Source organism: Xiphophorus hellerii, chromosome 21 (genome assembly GCF_003331165.1).
Source record: "Xiphophorus hellerii strain 12219 chromosome 21, Xiphophorus_hellerii-4.1, whole genome shotgun sequence".
In the NCBI taxonomy this organism is placed as follows: Eukaryota; Metazoa; Chordata; class Actinopteri; order Cyprinodontiformes; family Poeciliidae; genus Xiphophorus; species Xiphophorus hellerii.
Window position 1 is genome coordinate 22,162,445 of NC_045692.1, and position 17,285 is coordinate 22,179,729.

Sequence of the window (17,285 nt, forward strand, 5' to 3'; positions counted from 1 at the left end):
CGACACTCGGCGCAGACTTGTTCAGGCTGGAAGAATGAAACCCAGGTTTAGGCAGAACGTTTCTTTGATCGCAGCTGGTTAATCGCGACTCTTTTCTCTGCAATCGGCTAAGTGTTTCCGCAGATTTCAGGCTGGTGTTAATGTTTTGACATTTGCGTTGCCACCGGCTAAAAGCCGCATCATTTTTTGACTATTTATGGCCGAGCTTTTGGCGTCGTGTTTGACGTGGGGATGATTGGCTTCAACACTTCAGTCAGATGAAAAGTCCTGAATAATTTCAAACATTTTTACACAAGGCAGCATTTTTGCAACATATATAAATCTTTAATATCAGTCGTGACAAACTGCAAAAACGCAAAATCATAGAAAGCATTTGTGGTTTAGTTTCTAGTGCAAATATCTTCACTTGAAATATGACAAAATTAACTTAAAAGTAACTTCAAGAAGATAAAGGAACTTTTTAAAAATTGATTATTCCTTAATATTAATAAATAAGTACTAATTCCTCTGAATAATTATTTTACTTATAGTATGGGAAAATGTCTTGTTATAAGTAAAATAATCTGAGTATATTTCTGCCCAAAAACTGTCTTGAGATTAATCTCAAAACTCAAAAATGTTCAACTTTATGAAATCAGACATTTCCTTGCTTCTTCTGGAAAATTTCTGAGATTAATCCCAAAATCTCTAACTTTTTTTAAAAAAAAATTCACTTTTGGAGTGGCGATATTTTTGTTTTTTCTAGAAAAGTTATGTTATTTCTACTGAAAATCTATCCATTTTTTGTATTTTCTTTTTTTCTAATATTTTTTGAGTTTGCAAACTCAGAAATGTGCATGCTTTTTCTTTTAAAAAAATTCTGAGATTAAGCTTGTTTTAAGTGAATAATTCCACTTATAAAAATGCTTTGTTATAATTAAAAATAATCTGCAAGTGGAACGTATGACGGCGTAGTTACGGGCATTTTAGATAGAGAATAAAGAGGAGTACGCTGGAGGGACTATGTCTCTCGGCTGGCCTGGGAACGCCTCGGGATTCCCCCGGAGGAGCTAGAAGAAGTGGCTGGGGAGAGGGAAGTCTGGGCCTCCCTTCTGAAGCTGCTACCCCCGCGACCCGACCCCGGATAAGCGGAAGAAGATGGATGGATGGATGGATGGATAAAGAGGAGTATATTTCTGCCCAGAAAAACTACAGTATTTTGAGGTTAATCTAAAAAATTTCTAGGAAAATTTATGACCTCAAAAAGTTTAAATAGTTAAGTTTTGAAACTCTGAAAATTTCCTAATGTCAAAAATGTTTGACTTTATGAGCTCAGACATTTCCTCGCTTGTAAAAGATTTATGAGATTAATCTCAAAATTTATGACTTTTGTTTTTTAATTTTGACGTTGGAGTGACAAAATTTTAAATTTTTTCTAGAAAATTTATGGGATTTCAGGTGTAAATTTACCCCTTGCTTCCCCCCCTTTCTTGAGTTTTCAAACTCAGAAATTTACATGATTTATGACGATGTTTTAAGTCATTAATTCCTTTATTTCGATCAAAAAAATTGCAAGTTCCACTGGCAGTGTATTACACTTATAAATGAAAGTGAAATAAACCGCATTTTCTTATCAATATTAAGGAATTAGAATGAAAACAAACTAACATTTTGCTGAAAAGTTACTCGTAAGTTAGTATTTTAAGTGTCCTAAGATATTTGTGATAGAAACCAAACCAAAAATACTTGGTAATATTCAATGTTTTTGCAGCATTCTGCAAAAACACGTGGACGTAAAATCAAATTTTCTTTTCCAAAACGAGGCGCTGAGGCCATATGGCGCGCGGCGGCAGTAATTCTCTCCACGGTCTGTCCGTCTCGGAGCAGATCTGAGACACAATGCAGGAGATGATCGAGTCTTAGTGTCAATACATCAGCCCAGAAAATTACCTCCTCTCTGCTTGGCCTACTTTAATCTGTGGCCCTCTATTGAAGCAATGAACACTCTCTCCTCTGTCCTATTGACGACGTAAAATAGGTTTGCCGGCTTGATTGACAACTTTGTCCAGATGACAAAATGTAATGCAGTCCAGGACAAAAAACAGATCAGGAATTCTTTTGGACCCAATCTGGTGCTGCCGATTACATTTTTCTCCTCCGTCTTCTTCTTTATTGTATCAGATGGGTCTTTTGAAGTATTGAGGGAGAGTTTTTTGAATTTATTTATTTATATCGTGTGAGCGCTCACACACGTATTCAGCTGCATGTTTGAGAAGAAGTTGGTTTTGGCTTTTTAAGCTCCGACTTTCATCTGGACCGACTCCTGAATAACAAACAGAAAAAAAAGAAAGCGTGTTCTCCTGCCACCAGGAATAAGATCTCATAAAAACAGCACCGACTACCTCTGGTAGCATTCCAGTGACCATGATTTATTTTTCTGTTCTAGCTCGGTGAATTATTCAGGCTGCACTTGTAGACATCAAACACATTTTCTGCTGACAGGGAGATTTAATGAAAACCAATTCGGCTCTCCTGCAACACTAAAATGTGAATGAAACTGATGGTTTCTAGAGCTGTTTGAGGGCTTGTTTTACTTTGTATCTGTAAGATATATCTGAGCTGTTAAAGCCTGGCTTTGATATGAAATTAATGTCAAACAAAATTTCAGCTCCACACCAGGAAAAACCTTAAGATAAATCTTTTTTAATGTTTGAACAAAAAACTTATTATTTGGCGTCTCTGCAGTGGAAAATATTCATGACCTGTTTCATTTTATTGAAATTTTATGTAATTAAACTAAAGTCTGAGCAATAGAAACCTAAAAACTTAAATTAAAATTCCCTTTTTGCACATTTTCTACTTCCGTTTGGGTCTCAACTGCTTCTGAAACAGTCTAAAAAAAACACCCCGCTGTTTTTTTTAAGTTAAAGTTGGGGGCCGGGGGGGTTTAATGGAAAATGAGCCATTTCGAAAACTTCCCAAATGTTAAGTCACATCCTGTTACCTAGCAACCCCAGCCGAGCTCTGCCAGTTACCTAGCAACTGTAGCAGAGTTCCAGCACTTTTTGAAAGCTGAGATGTGTTTTGATTGAACTGTCCAATAATTATTCAGTCCAGATTCTCTGGTTTTGTTAGGTTTATTGTTCAGTAGAAGAAAAATTACCAAAGTTCCATTTGGGGTTTTCAAAAACTTCCAGGATGTTCAGTCACATTCCGTTACCTAGCAACCCCAGCTGAGCTCAAGTTGGTTTTTCCAGCAGAATTCAGCTTCTATGCGTCACAAATCTGGAATAAACATCCAGAAAACTGCAAAACAGCCGAAACACTGAGTTCCTTTAAATGAAGACAACAAACACACCTGTTTAGAGCTGCCTCTGAACCATAATAAATGAAACATTGTCCAACAAATTTGATGTGTGTCGATGATTTTGATGATACACTCAACATAATGTGATGTTTGTTACTGATTTCTCAATTACCGACTTTTTATTTTTATGTTTTTATGATATAAAGCACTTTGAACTGCCTTGTTGCTAAAATTTAGTATACAAATAAGCTTGATTGGTTGATTGATTGATTTACAAAGGCTGCTGAAAAAGACAAGTGTTTTGTTGTTGACTTACCATCCAGAAACCACCTGTTGCATTCTTGTTAGTTAGTTGTGCAGGAGGCTCTACTAATGCTTTTATACGGTTGTATAATTGTGCATGTTTGCTGCTATTTTCACGTGTGAGTGTAAACGTTGAGTTGGGGGGCGTGGCGAGCAGCAGATTATTTTGATTTAAAGTCCTAAAACAGCCCATTCTAAGTAAAATTTCAATATCTAAGAATGATTTTGTGAAAAAAAGGTGTAATGGAAGTACAACATCTCATTCTCACATCCCTCTAACGTTAGATTCAACTGAATCAGCAGTTTTCAGAGTGTTGCTCCTTAAACTGGAAGTCACAGGAGAGACGACGCTGTGTATGGCTTAATGTTGCAAGTTTCCCAGGAAGTTGTTAGTGAGAGAAATAACCAAACACCCTGATTAAATGCAAGCATCTAAACAAATTTCTGTAAATCGGCGTGAGATAGCAGTCGATAACGCATTGATTCCTGTAGCGTCTCTTTTCCCCTTAAACGTCCTGATCCTCCAGTAAGCAGCAGCAGCGGTCTCCAGACGGGGGAACAGAAAGCGGTCATTTTGACAGGAAGCCGCGTTAACTCGGACTAAGATATTTTGCCGCAGCAGGGCTTTGGAGGACGTTAAGTATTCATGGCATGAATTTTCCATCAAATCCATCCAGAGAACACACTGATCACAAGGCTTTAAATAACCAAAAACTGCAAGCGGAGCATGTTAACCGGCAGGGCTCTCCTCATCTGTTATGCTACCAATAGGTGAACAAAAGCAGCAGAACTGTACTACATTACTGCCTCAGTGTGCTACAATTTAATGATCATGTCAGCAGTTCTCTTCAAAGGCCTCACTTCTGATCAGATAAGCCTCTCATTTCCTCTCCGTATTTGAACCCCCTTGAACTAGAAAATGGATCTACCCCCATCCATCCAGCCCGCCGTTCGTTTGGCACGATGGCTGAAACTCAAACCGCGGAGAGCTTTTAGAAACGAATTTTGATCAAGAGCATAAAAGGACATTCGGCTCGACGTGAAAATTACCAGGTTAAGCTGTGGGGGACAGACGCTCCTCAGAAGTGATCATACCGCTTCGATTTGTTTCACATTTTGAAAGATTGGAACCACTGACGTCAAATTTCTTTTAAATCTTTCCAAATATTTATGCTTGTGCACTGCAGAAACACTAAATCTTACTAATTATCTGGTCTAGTTTCTAGTGAAATATCTTTGTACATTTAAAATAAGACAAAACTAACTTTAAAGTGACTTTTCAGCAACATGTAGGATCTTGTTTTAAGTAGATAATTCCTCAATATTGATGAAAAAGTTCTACTTCAATTGGCAGATGATTTCTTTCATAACAAATGTGGAGAACATGGCCATTTTTTTTTTTTAATTCCTGAGATTAAATTTAAAATTTCTGAGTTTTTTACTGGAAAATTTTGACTTTTCAAACTCTAGAAAACTCTAGAATATTTCTAAGTTTTCCTCACAAATTTTGGACTGTTGGAAATTTCCAAGTTTTGTTGCCAACATTTGCTCCTCCATTTTTTATATCCATAATGGTTCCTAAAACTCACTGAAAAGTTTCTTGTAAATTAGGTTTGTCATATTTAAATGTACTAAAATATTTACACTAGAAACTAGACCAAAATACTAGTGGGACTCGTACTTTTTAAAATCAAAATTAAGGAATTACTGACTTAAAACAAGCTCCTACATCTCACTGGGAAGTTACTTATAAATTAATTTAGTCTTTTATCAAGTGTACTGAAAGCTAATAAGCTAATAATAATACTTTGCAAGATTTTGTGTTTTTACAGTGAGTGAAAATCAAATTCCTCGTTTTTGTGCAGAAACTTGGTCAGTAAAATCAACTACAAACATTTACACTTTATATATATACAATAAATTTATATTCTGCTTAATTTCAGCTGCTAATCAAGCTAAACTGCAGCACTTTTCACTCTCTTATTGCTGCTTGTGACCTTGAATGTTTGCCTATTAAACTGCCGATGCTCAGACAAGTATCCATCTCAACCTCAGGGGACTCATGCACAAGGATAACGAATCAATCGGCGCCTTCATCCATGATCCAAAGGCACGATAACTCAGGACTTTGGCTCTTTCCCTGAGAAACTGCTTTACCTCCAGGGAGTAACTGCAGGCTGAAGACGAAGGGTAAACCGATGCAGAAAGAGGTCACTGTCTGTTCCCTCCGCCCATGGATCTGTCTTTCGTCTAAACTGGAATTGTTCTGTAAGAATGTCATATATTGTTGAGTTTCCCTAAAAATACCTAAAGTAACATCCCATCCTAGTTAAATTATCATCTACATGACAAAGAAATGTAGCTGAGGAGATAAAACTGTCACATAAAACACATTTATCTAGACATAATTTTTCTTCTTTTAACTTAAACTGTTAGAAATGCACATTAGTACGATGTGTTTTTAGGACATTTTAGAGACACTTTTTATTTGGTGAACTAGAAGTTCAACTTATATGCGATGTTTTTATACTTCCAATTGGGTCTTAAATGCTTCTAGAAATAATCGAAGCGCTTAAAAAACACCCAATAAGTTAATGTTTAAGTGTCTAGGAAATGATACAATTCAATAGTTACATTCCACAGGCACTGCGCCGTTACCTAGCAACTCCAGCCAAGCCCAGTCCCGTTACCTAGCAACCCCAGCCAAGCCTGGCCCCGTTACCTAGCAACCCAAAGCCGAGTTCCATTACATTCTGTCAGCTGGTTTTAAACATTTAGACATTTACTGTGATTGAACTGAACATTTAAAATGTGCATTGAGCTAAATTTAATTCCAAGGCTAACAATAACGCTAAAACAAATAAGTAAATAAATAAATGTTTTACCATTGTATGTGCTGTACAATGGCTGCTTGAAAAAGACAACTGGTTTGATTTTCACTTACAATTCAGAAACCACTTGCTGTTTTCTTGCTCATTGTGCAGAAAGCTCCACTTCTGCTTTTCACACGTTTGGTTGTTTAAATCTGTTTGCAGCCATTTTCATGTGTGAGTGTAAACGTTGAGTTTACGGGGCATGGCCAGCAGCAGCTTATTTAGATTTAAAGTGACAAGATGCCCTAAAACATCTCATTCTTCCTGAAATCTCAATATTCAAGAATGATTTTGTGCAAAAAATTAATGAACATGTTTTGTATAGACCACAGACCTATCCTAACCTGTTCAAGGAAGCATAATAGGTCCCCTTTAAACAGTTCATTCATGGTTTGGATAGCTGTTTTCCAACATGAATGAAAACATTGTTTGAAAAACTGCCTTTTGTACTCGTCAGTGTTAATTAATATAAAAACTTGTTTGACAATCTGTTACATTTAAGGACAATAATTACTCAAAAACGGCTAAACAAAATGTCAGAATTAAAATGAAGACTTCAGTTGGCTGCTGCTCTACAAGATGGCCTTTTTGTGCTTTTTTAAAAATGATTTTCAATGTGTTCCAGATTGTCCAAATGTACAATCTGAGCTTGTAAAGTAATAATTTTTCATCTTTAAGCATATTCCTAACACGTTCTGTTTAAATATGGAGTCCCAGCTCCCTCTTTAAGCCAGAGGAAGATCTGATTTAATCCACGTTGCACTGCCAACACTCTGCTATACGTTCTGATTTACATCCTGATTTGTTGGCCTTTTTGTTCATGTAATGGTTACACTACTCATGTGTGGGATATTAGAGCCTCTTTCACTGACGCCCATAAAAACCGACATTACAGGGTGAGGCGTCGATGAGCGGCATATCTGGCTTAATCATTTATTGAGATGCTGTGAATAAGCATCTGGTTTCTTGTTGCTGATTTGTGTGGATTTTAAGAAGTCAGTCAGCATCAATCATAGCTGGTGATTACGATGGAATGAGGTTTTCGTGCAGAGCATCTGTAGATGAGTCACTTCTGACCGCAGCTACAGTGTGAGCAACCTTTTAATTGAGTTGTTTAAAATGTCACAGCTTCAGATTTCAGACGGATGAATCGATCCGCGTTAGTAATTTTGAAACATTCATGTTTTCTGTCTGTGTATTTTTAAGTTAAATCAGATTAGAAACAAAACTTCTAAGGGATTTTAATGGTATTTTATGAGATAACATAAATGGTGAATCTATTGTCCAAATCTGCTTAGAGGAATATGTATTACTGATTAAAATAGAAGAAATTAGAGACCCCAAATATCGGTTAAGCATTACAGAATCAGTAGAAACTAATTTAAACAAAGGCATGAAATAACAATTATTTTAGTAATCAAATATTCTAACATTTATTCTGATGATTAATCAATTAATTGGATTAAAAATGTCTCATTTTGCTGATTTTCAATTTAACCACTCAATACCTTGCAAGAAAGAAACATAAAATTCAACTTTTTTTTTTTTTAAACATTTTATTTCCTAAAATGAGGGGTTGGTTTACAGGCTGGTAGAAAAAACAGAAAGTTGTGTCTTGCATATGGCCAAAATAAGCGGATTTGGGTCGCATTTGCCTCCTGAGAGACGTCTAACGGCAGCCTTTATTTACGACTATAAGCATAAAAGATACTTCTTATATCATTTCAGTGTGTTCACCTTCTAATTTAAACAGATTTTTTTAATATACAGCTTCTCATCATATCGTATCTACACCTGTCAACCTTGAATAGTTACAGAAAATCATGTTTTGTGAAGTGGAGAAGTCAGGAGTGGAGTTTTGAATAACCTTGAGTAAACCATCTGTCACCCTGGCAGACACCGGTGGTTTGCAGGTAAGCTGGAAACTCTGCAGTCTCTATTATTCTGCATGCCATGTGAGAAAACCCGCTGACTTCAACTGTCCTGCTGGGCTAACCGCTGATTAGCTTGCAGTTTGGTTTGTGTGAAACAAAGTTGCATTAAACAGAAACGTCCAACAAATACTCTCCTTAATGATATTCCACGGATTAGCTGCATCTCTTCCAGAAATCATTGCTGGAATTAAAAGCAGGAAGTATCAGATGTTCTGCGCTGGAGCGCCCGGGTTTCCTTTATTTGGGTTGCTTTTGGCTCCAATGGTGGCCAATTTCTGCACAGCAGCTGCCAGTCGCGCATGGACACAAACCGCTGTTTCTCTAGAAGGCTGCAGGCGCGACGGAGGTGATGTCACTGTAAGTCGTTTCTTTCTTTGTCCCAGCAGCTTCACGGTTTCTACAAGCCTGTTTAAATCCTCCAAGCATAATTAATCAAGCTATTTCATTTGCTTTTCTTTAAAGGATTACTGTACCGAGGCGGTTTTCTGTTATTTTTAGAGCAAGAAGAGATCACATTTTATATTACTGTAACATTTATCAGATAAAGTTAGTGTTAAAAATGGACAAAAATTTTGTTTAGCACATAATAAGCTAAATTTTAGCTTAATTTTCCATTTTTGTAAGGTCAAAATTAATCACTAACAACTTTTTATCCACACTGTCTCATCATTTGGCATCTTCACTTGTTCAGTGATGTGAACCTGACAACTTTACACCTTTAAATAGAAAAGACCACTGACTAAGAGTTTGTGTGTTTAACTGTACATTCACATCGTTCAGTTGTTTTTTCTGTCTGACCATAATGGTTCTGCCCAGAGGAATGTCAGGAATATCTTATTATAATTGTAACATTGTTGTTAACTTTTATAGAAAGTATACTGCTCTTGTTGAATTAGATGGAACTTTTACCTGAACATTTCTGCCGTTAAAGCATTCAAAACTCATATTTTGAATGCTTTTGTACTTACATTTGGGTTTCTACCGCTTCTAAAAACACCCAGTACACAATCAATTTGGTGTCTGGAAAATTAGCCATTTCGAAGACCTCCCAATTTTTAAGTCACATTTGGGCACTTCGCCATTACCTAGCAACCCCAGGTGAGAGCAGCCCGTTACCCAGCAACCCAACAGAGATCCAGCACGTTGGGTCAGCTGGTTTTATGCGCTGTACAATGGCTGCTGGCAAAGACAAGTGTTTTGTTGTTGACTTGCCATCCAAAAGCCACTTAATGCATTCTTGCTGGTTGTGCAGAAGGCTCCACTTCTGCTTTTCAAATATGCACGGATGTGTAATTGTGCATCTGTTTGCACCATTAATTTTTGACTATAAACGTTGATTTGTGGGCGTGGCCAGCAGCAGTTTGGATTTTTAACACACTTGATTTTAATACTTTATGTCATGTGTTTATGTACAGCTGTTTGTGAACCTTAGTTTTATTTTGACAAGTTTTGTAGATAAAGCTGGTATGTCATGGTTTAGCTGTGTCTCTTAATGAATGTAGTTTTTGATAAAGCTACACGCTTTGTTTTCATTTCTAAAAATAACTACTTTTGGCCCAGTTCTTGTGATTTGATTGTCTACTTTTCCTTCAACATAAATTACCTCTAGTTCTGCACTTCTATGTCTTACAGTGTCTCTTTGCTGCCAGTGTACTTCTGGGTTTTGTTCTGTGTTTATAGTAACTGGCTACCAACCCTCCTTTCCTTTTCTTCTTTATTTTCTCCACCACACAGCTAACGTTTTAAATTTTGCTGTCGCTTGACTACACTTACACAAACGTATCACCAATAAACTGTCAAGATGCCTAATTTCATCAGCACAGAGTCGCTGTCCATATGGAAATCCTGACAAATAACATAACTACACAACACATATACCTCCATATGGATCGACATGGTTATGTTTAGTCCTTGGTTTCTTTTATGATTTGAACATAAGTTCTGCCTGTTCTCCATCTGGCTGTTAATTTCCTGTTCAGTCGTGTTATATAAAGCAGCAAAACTATCATCAAATTATCATATAATTAAACCAGAGCAGAGAACATCTGTAATTTTCTCCTTTTGTCTCTCCAACAAAATCTGAAAAATCTTTGCTAGACTCCTGGAGCTCCAGGTTCAGCTGGTTCGATGAACCCGCCCTAGGTGTGAGCACAACTACAACTCAATACAGGCGTGTTTGTTGGCTCAACATCAAAAACATTAACGCTGCTTCATTAACACACTGTTTCTGTGTTTCCCCCCAAAACTTAAACCAGCAGAATTAAAAAACAAAGCGAACACTGAAGGGTAGCTGTTTAGGTAAAGTAGAAAGAGACATGTTAGCAGATATGAAGTGTATAATAACTCTGAAACCTCTCATCTATTATTGAGTCCTGACATTGGCAAGTGGTAGATGACATGAAATATAGATGAGGTTGAACTCCAGTTACTTAAAGATTCAGCTCCGCACATAGCAGTTGTACTGAATCGCTGTCTTTTGTGTCCAACTGGGACTGAAAAATAAGTTCCTTTTGGTTGCATGGAGCAGAAGTTGTTTAGTCATGAAAAGCCTTGATTGCCCAGCAGAGAGGACATTACCTTTTAATTTGCATTTGCAGCGCTGGAACGAGGTTAAAGCTAAGCAACAGGAGAGAAAGTAGACGGGATTGTTGGCCGGCCACAGCTGAGACGGCCATTATAGCTGGCTGAAGAAATGCTGTAAACTTTGTGATCCTGCTGATATAATTGTCTGTAATGACCTGTTTTTTGTGGCCAAGTGGAATTCAGATTTGATTGCGCGAAGGGAGAAGTCGAAGCCCGTGTTGTTCTAAAAACAAAACCCTCCAAAACTTATTATTGAAACTTGGAACAAGCGTAGAACCTTAGGTGAATACTTAATATCAACCAAAACAAACTAACAAAAAGGGGGGGGAAAAGGTGCAAAATTGTCCAATCACAAAAAAAAACTGTGCTAGAAAAATGGAGAGAGCATTTATATTCATGTCCAGTCTCTTTTTATTTGCAATTCGCCTCCTCAAAATGTGTCTCTCTGCTGGAGAGCGACTGAATATGTTGTCCTCGAAGTGTGTCCTCGTCCCGTCTGAATAGACGCTAGAGACAGGTGAAGTCAAAGAAAACGTTCCAACGTCAGAGAGAAAGGTTATAATGTAACATTTAGAAAAATGATAAGAAAGCAAAGCAGTTATTAGCTTCATGACACATTACATGTTTTTTCCACTATCCTGATGGTCCATCTTAACACTTAAATAACGGTAAATGGTTACTACCAAACTTTTTGTCATGTTTTTATTGTCTATACAGCATTTTAATGTAGATTCAGACCCCAAAAATATAACATTTTCTGTTTTGTACCATCCTGAAATTATAAACCAGTATTTTGTATTACTTATATCAAGTATTATGAATGAATCCAGCCAACCTCATGTTAAAATCCTTTAAATAAGCTTTCTAAACCTCACCTTTTCTTCATAATTGATGCATTAGGCTTTTGTGGTTATGGATATAACCAATAAGTTACTTTGCATCCTTTACATGCTGAGTTCCAATTTCCGCCCCATTATTTTTGATTGATATAGTTTATGTCATATACAGGTTTCCATGGGTTTGCTATTACAAACCACTTCCAAGTTGTTTTGTTGGACAAAAAATTGTTAATGTTTTTAGATGAATATGTTTTAAATCTTATGGTTGCTAGCTTAAAATACTAGCATTCTATTTGCGGAGGTTTGTTTTGGTAGCATTTAGTAGTTGTTTGAGCTTTTTGTTGCCAACAGCTATTGCCACTAATAACAAGTTCTGTTGCTAATGATTGTTAGCATTTTAACTAATGCTACTGCTAGCAAGTTTTTAAGGAAGTCAACTATTGTTGGCACTCAATGTTTCTGCTAGCAGTTGTCGTTCTGCCTAATTAGAGCTCAGGCACACGTAAAAATGATTGCAAACAGATCATCATCATGCACAATTATATAATTTACACCATTGAAAAGCAATAGTGGAGCCTCCTGCACAACCAGCAGGAATGCAGCAAGTGGTTTCTGGATGGTAGATCAGCAACAAAACACCTTTCTTTTCCAGCAGCCATTGTACAACCAGCTGACCAAACCTGCTGGAGCTCCACTTGGGTTGCTGGGTAACGGGGCTGGGTTTCGCTGCCGTTGTTAGGTAACAACGTAACAATCTATAAAGTTTATTAAAATAAAAATATGGTTTACAAACAGCTGTACACATGACAAACTATAAAAATCAAGCGGTACAAATCTAAGCTGCCCAACTCAACATTTACACTCGCACGTGAAAATGGCTGCAAACAGATCCGCAATTATACAGATGTACATCTTTGAAAAGCAGAAGTGGAGCCTCCTGCACAATCAACAAGAATGCAGCAAGTGGTTTCTGGATGGTAAATCAACAACAAAACAAAAACCAGCTGACCAAAATGCTGGAGCTCAGCTGGGGCTGTTGGGTAACAGCACAGTGACCGCTGATTATGACTTAACAATCGGTAGGTTTTCGTGACACCTAAAAACATAAACGTATTGCCTAAAAGCTTGGGCTGTTTTTAGAAGCAGTTGAGACCCAAATGAAAATATAAAAACATACAAAGAGTGAGTTTAGTATAATAGCTCCCCTTTTAAAATCTTCAGCAGTGACGGCATAGTTACTTTGGAAAAGTAACTTTAATCAGATTACTGATTACTCCTTGAAAAAGTAACTCCGTTAGATTACTGTTTTGGAAAGTTACTAAGTTACATTAAAAGTAACTTTTTTAGTTACTTTCAGCGGCTGCTAACTACAACGCTGTGAAAATTACATTGATCTTTGCCAATACTTAATTGTAAGCTATTTTATAATGGTAACATCAACAATGTGTCTCCACTTATAAGGTTGAACTGAAGGGGAGATTTTTTTAATAGTTACAGTACAAAAAAAAAAAAACGTTAGTAATTTGTGCATGTTTTTGTGTGGTCCACTACTGTCTGGAAAACTCTAAGAAGGATTTTAACCCCCCGGCCCCCTCAGCCTCCAGGTTGTGCGTTACGGCCCTGCGTTTGGTGTCAGAGCACAGAGCTCCTCCTGCAGCTCCACAATTCAGATGGCTCCTGCAAAGATTTGTGACACTTATCTTAATATTAATAACTATAATGCCGTTTAGTTGCACAACTTTACGGACTCGTTCATTCGTGGTTGTTTTCACGTTTATTGCGCTGTTCATTATATTAGTCTCGATGTTTCCAATGTTCTGGATAGCTCGACGTAATTGACAGGTAATATATTAACTTGACATTAACAAAGACACAGCGGGACGGATCATCTGGGAAATGATGGACAGGGAGAGCCTGACTAAAACTAATTGGAGGTCAGACACATTCTGGGGTTTATTGCTGTTTATTTCCAAGCCCAAATGAGCAACTTCACGTTCAAAAACGAGCTCAAAAAGCGCAACCCGAGACTCATTAAATTTGCTAGCGACTTTAAAAAAAAAAAAAAAGCCCACAGCCGCTTATAATTGGCGACAGAAACTCAAAGTAATTCCTGTTTTTCTACCAACAAAATGCGCATCTCCCTCTTCCCTCCATTGTTTACATTTCTGTCGCATAAAAACGGTGATCACTCGACAAGACGCGTAGAGGAAATAAAATTAAATTCCAAAAGAAAATAGTAACGCACAGTAACGCAAAATGATTTTGATAAGTAACTGTAGTCTGACTACTGGATATGAAATAGCAACGCGTTAGATTACTCGTTACTGAAAAAAGTGGTCCGACGTCAGTAACGCATTACTTAGTAACGCGTTACTAACGTCACTGATCCTCAGAATCTAACAAAAGCTTAGAAAAAATAAAATAAAAGTGAGTTTGAAAAAATATAGAACCCTGAAACTTTCACAGAGCTTTAGCTTTCTAATAGCCTTGTGTCTTTTCAATTCATCTATTCTCTTTTCCACATTTAAAAGTCTAGATATCATATTCCTAGAATAACTAAATTAATAGCGATGGGCTGTTGCATTGGAATTGCAAGCCTTCATCAGAAGAGGTTATCAGAAATCTTTTTTTATGCTTTTTTGTAATATTCATCACCAGCAGGCAGGCAGGGCCCTGCCAGGAGCTCAGTGGGTTTGTTTCATGAAACCAGGTGCAGCATTGAATGTAGAAAGGTGCACCTTTCTTTTCCCATTGATACATTCTTACCTTTTCATCCTTTTCCCCTTTCCTCACTTCCTGCCTTTCAATAACAAGCATATTATTGACATCCTCCTTCCTCCCTGGTAGAAACAAAAACAGAAGCAGAAAATCTCAATGTATCGCCATCCTTATGAGTATTTTTCAGTATTTTTGAGTATTTCCTTATGAGTATATTTTGTTGTTTATCACTGGGGGAGGGGGGTGCGTGCGTGGGCGTGGGTGTGTGTGTGTGTGTGTGCTGTGGTTTTTCCATAGGGTTGCTGAGCTCTAAGCTCAATTGGAAGCAGGTGTGGCGTAAAGACCTAATCACATTTGCGGCTCATTACCCGGTGACTGTGTGCACATATTTGCCTCTCTGTGTCCTTATTAATCAGGCAGAGACAACCCTAAGTGCTCCTCTCCACTTTTCCACATGACTTGCTACAAGCAACAGTAGAGCACAACAACGTGATGAGACCACCTGCTGCTGTCTGCTTTTCCAGCACCTGCAATGCAAACGCTTGTAATTTCTCACTTGACCTCTAACCGTTTGCCAATTGGCAGAGCGTCAGTTTTTTGGCCCGCTTGAATGTTGTGGTACTCGCTTCGGAGTGATCATAACAGCATTAGGGGAGCTTCCTCGCTCATCTGTAACTAATATAATACTGTATGTGGTCGTTTTCTAAATCAGCAGAAGTTGTACGGCAAAATAGAAACGCAACACGGTCCAAAATGTTTTCCTGCATGCAAACGATCACAGATTTCTCGGGGGGTTTAAACAAAATTTACTTATTTAGACATGTGTTCACTTTTTTAATGCAAATTCCAACTCAAAACATAATAATTACTTCTGAATATGAGAAAAAAATACAATATAACAACTGCAAATTGAATTAGAAACCAATGATCATTTTTAGTTGTGGAAGATGTAGTGGATGCTGCCGTTTATGGAATGATTTTAAACTTGTTGAGCATCAGAAGCTGTTTGTTGCTTTATTAGCAAGATAATGAAATAATCAGGTGGAGAATTATGCAACAATCTGGAATAAACGTTCCGAAAACTGCAAAAAAGCTGAAACAATGACGTCCTTCAAGTCAAGGCTAAAAACCGACTTGGTTAGATTGGGTTTTGAATCATTATGAATAAAACATTGATCAACTTATTTGATGTGTATTGATGATTTTGATCATGGCACCTGACAAAATGTAATGTTTGTTACTGCTTTCTCAATTCATGGCTTAATAATGTTTTTATTTTTGTGTTTTTATGACGTAAAGTACCTTCCACTGCCTTTTTGCAGAAATATGTGATACAAATAAACTTGATGGATTAAATACAAGAAAAAAGGCTGGGCAAAAATGGATAAAATGGGAAAGTTAGTAGGATACCATTTGTAGGATTTCTCTTTTGTCTTTGGTAAAAGACGAACAGCCATTTTTCCTGCTAGGGGCAGGCTAGCGCCTTTGTTTTCGTTGTATTTACCCAGAATGCCCTGCACTGTAGTCCACTTCCTGGTTTTGGAGCGGTCTCCGGTCCGCTTGGCATTCACATATGCATCCGTACCGCACCAGAGTTCACTTCAACTGAACCTAGATCAAAGTTTGTAGGCTACGATGGAGTAATAGAGTTACGCTAAGAAATTAAAATAAATATAAGGTCCTAAAATTCTGAGAATAAAGTTGAAATAATATAGAAATAAAAATCTGAATATTATGACTTTATTCTTCTCATATTATTTTGTCTTCATTCTCGTACAGCTTTATACTTGTAATATTATGACCTTCTCGTAATTTCATGACTTTCTATATATATATATATATATATATATAAATTTATATATATAGTTACCAGAGTTTGCCTAACTGAAGGTTAATATCTGGCCATCAGCTCAACCTTATGCAATAATCCATCGCACATCAGCCAGTATTCCTCTTAAAACTGCAAAAAACAAAAACATTTTGGAGTGGCCTTGTCAAAGTATTCCGGTCTTCCAGTAGAGAACATTAGAGAAAGTACTTCACCAAATACTGAGAGTAGCTGTGTGAAAAAGCTTCGTAAAAGCTCTTCGTGTGGCCACAAATGCATAAAATAAGTTGAAACCATTCACCAAATTTCTTCGTCCTCCGTGATGTTAAACTCTCTTTCCAGCCAAATGCTTAATGGCAGCTGGTGACGCCAAAGGTGACAGTCAATTATTAGGTTTGGAGAGTAATTAGTTTCCACATCGGGCCAGGTTGGTTCGAAAAGCTTTTTTATCCCTCTTAATGAATGCAGTCATCATTTAAACACTGCTTTTTGGATTTACTCATTTTCCACATCTAGATTACTGAATAAATTAACAAAAATTCTAATATTAATCAGTATTAGCCTGAATATAAAAAATATTGCCTACAGTTATTTAAACAATAAAGATAAATACTTTTGTCTCAAAAATATTCATTGAAAAATGCTACTTTAACATTAAAAACTTAAAATAGTGGGGAAAAAAGTTTAAATAATGAAGGGAAAATATTCATTGAATAGTTTGATACTATGGTTAACCGTAATGTTAGACATTTAAAATGGTAAAAATAAAAAACTTAATGAGAAAAAAGTCTAAATTATGAGGAAAATGTGGGGAAAAGTCTATAAAATGTATTTCTTCCAAACCCATGTGGATTATTAAATAAATATTAGCATGAAAATAAAGAATATTCACTAATTATTTGAAAAACAAATGTTTAAAGA

General features: G+C 36.9%; 2 long non-coding RNA genes across 2 annotated transcripts in view; both read right to left on the minus strand.

The window, feature by feature from the left end:
• LOC116711869 (uncharacterized) overlaps positions 1–17,285 on the minus strand; it is a 463,421-nt gene that overhangs the window by 249,426 nt on the left and 196,710 nt on the right. The gene's annotated exons all lie outside the window — the stretch shown is intronic.
• Positions 14,584–17,285, minus strand: part of LOC116711870 (uncharacterized) — a 44,425-nt gene continuing 41,723 nt past the window's right edge. Inside the window, exon 4 of the long non-coding RNA XR_004337353.1 lies at positions 14,584–14,658. This is a non-coding gene — a long non-coding RNA (uncharacterized LOC116711870). The remainder of the gene's footprint in view (positions 14,659–17,285) is intronic.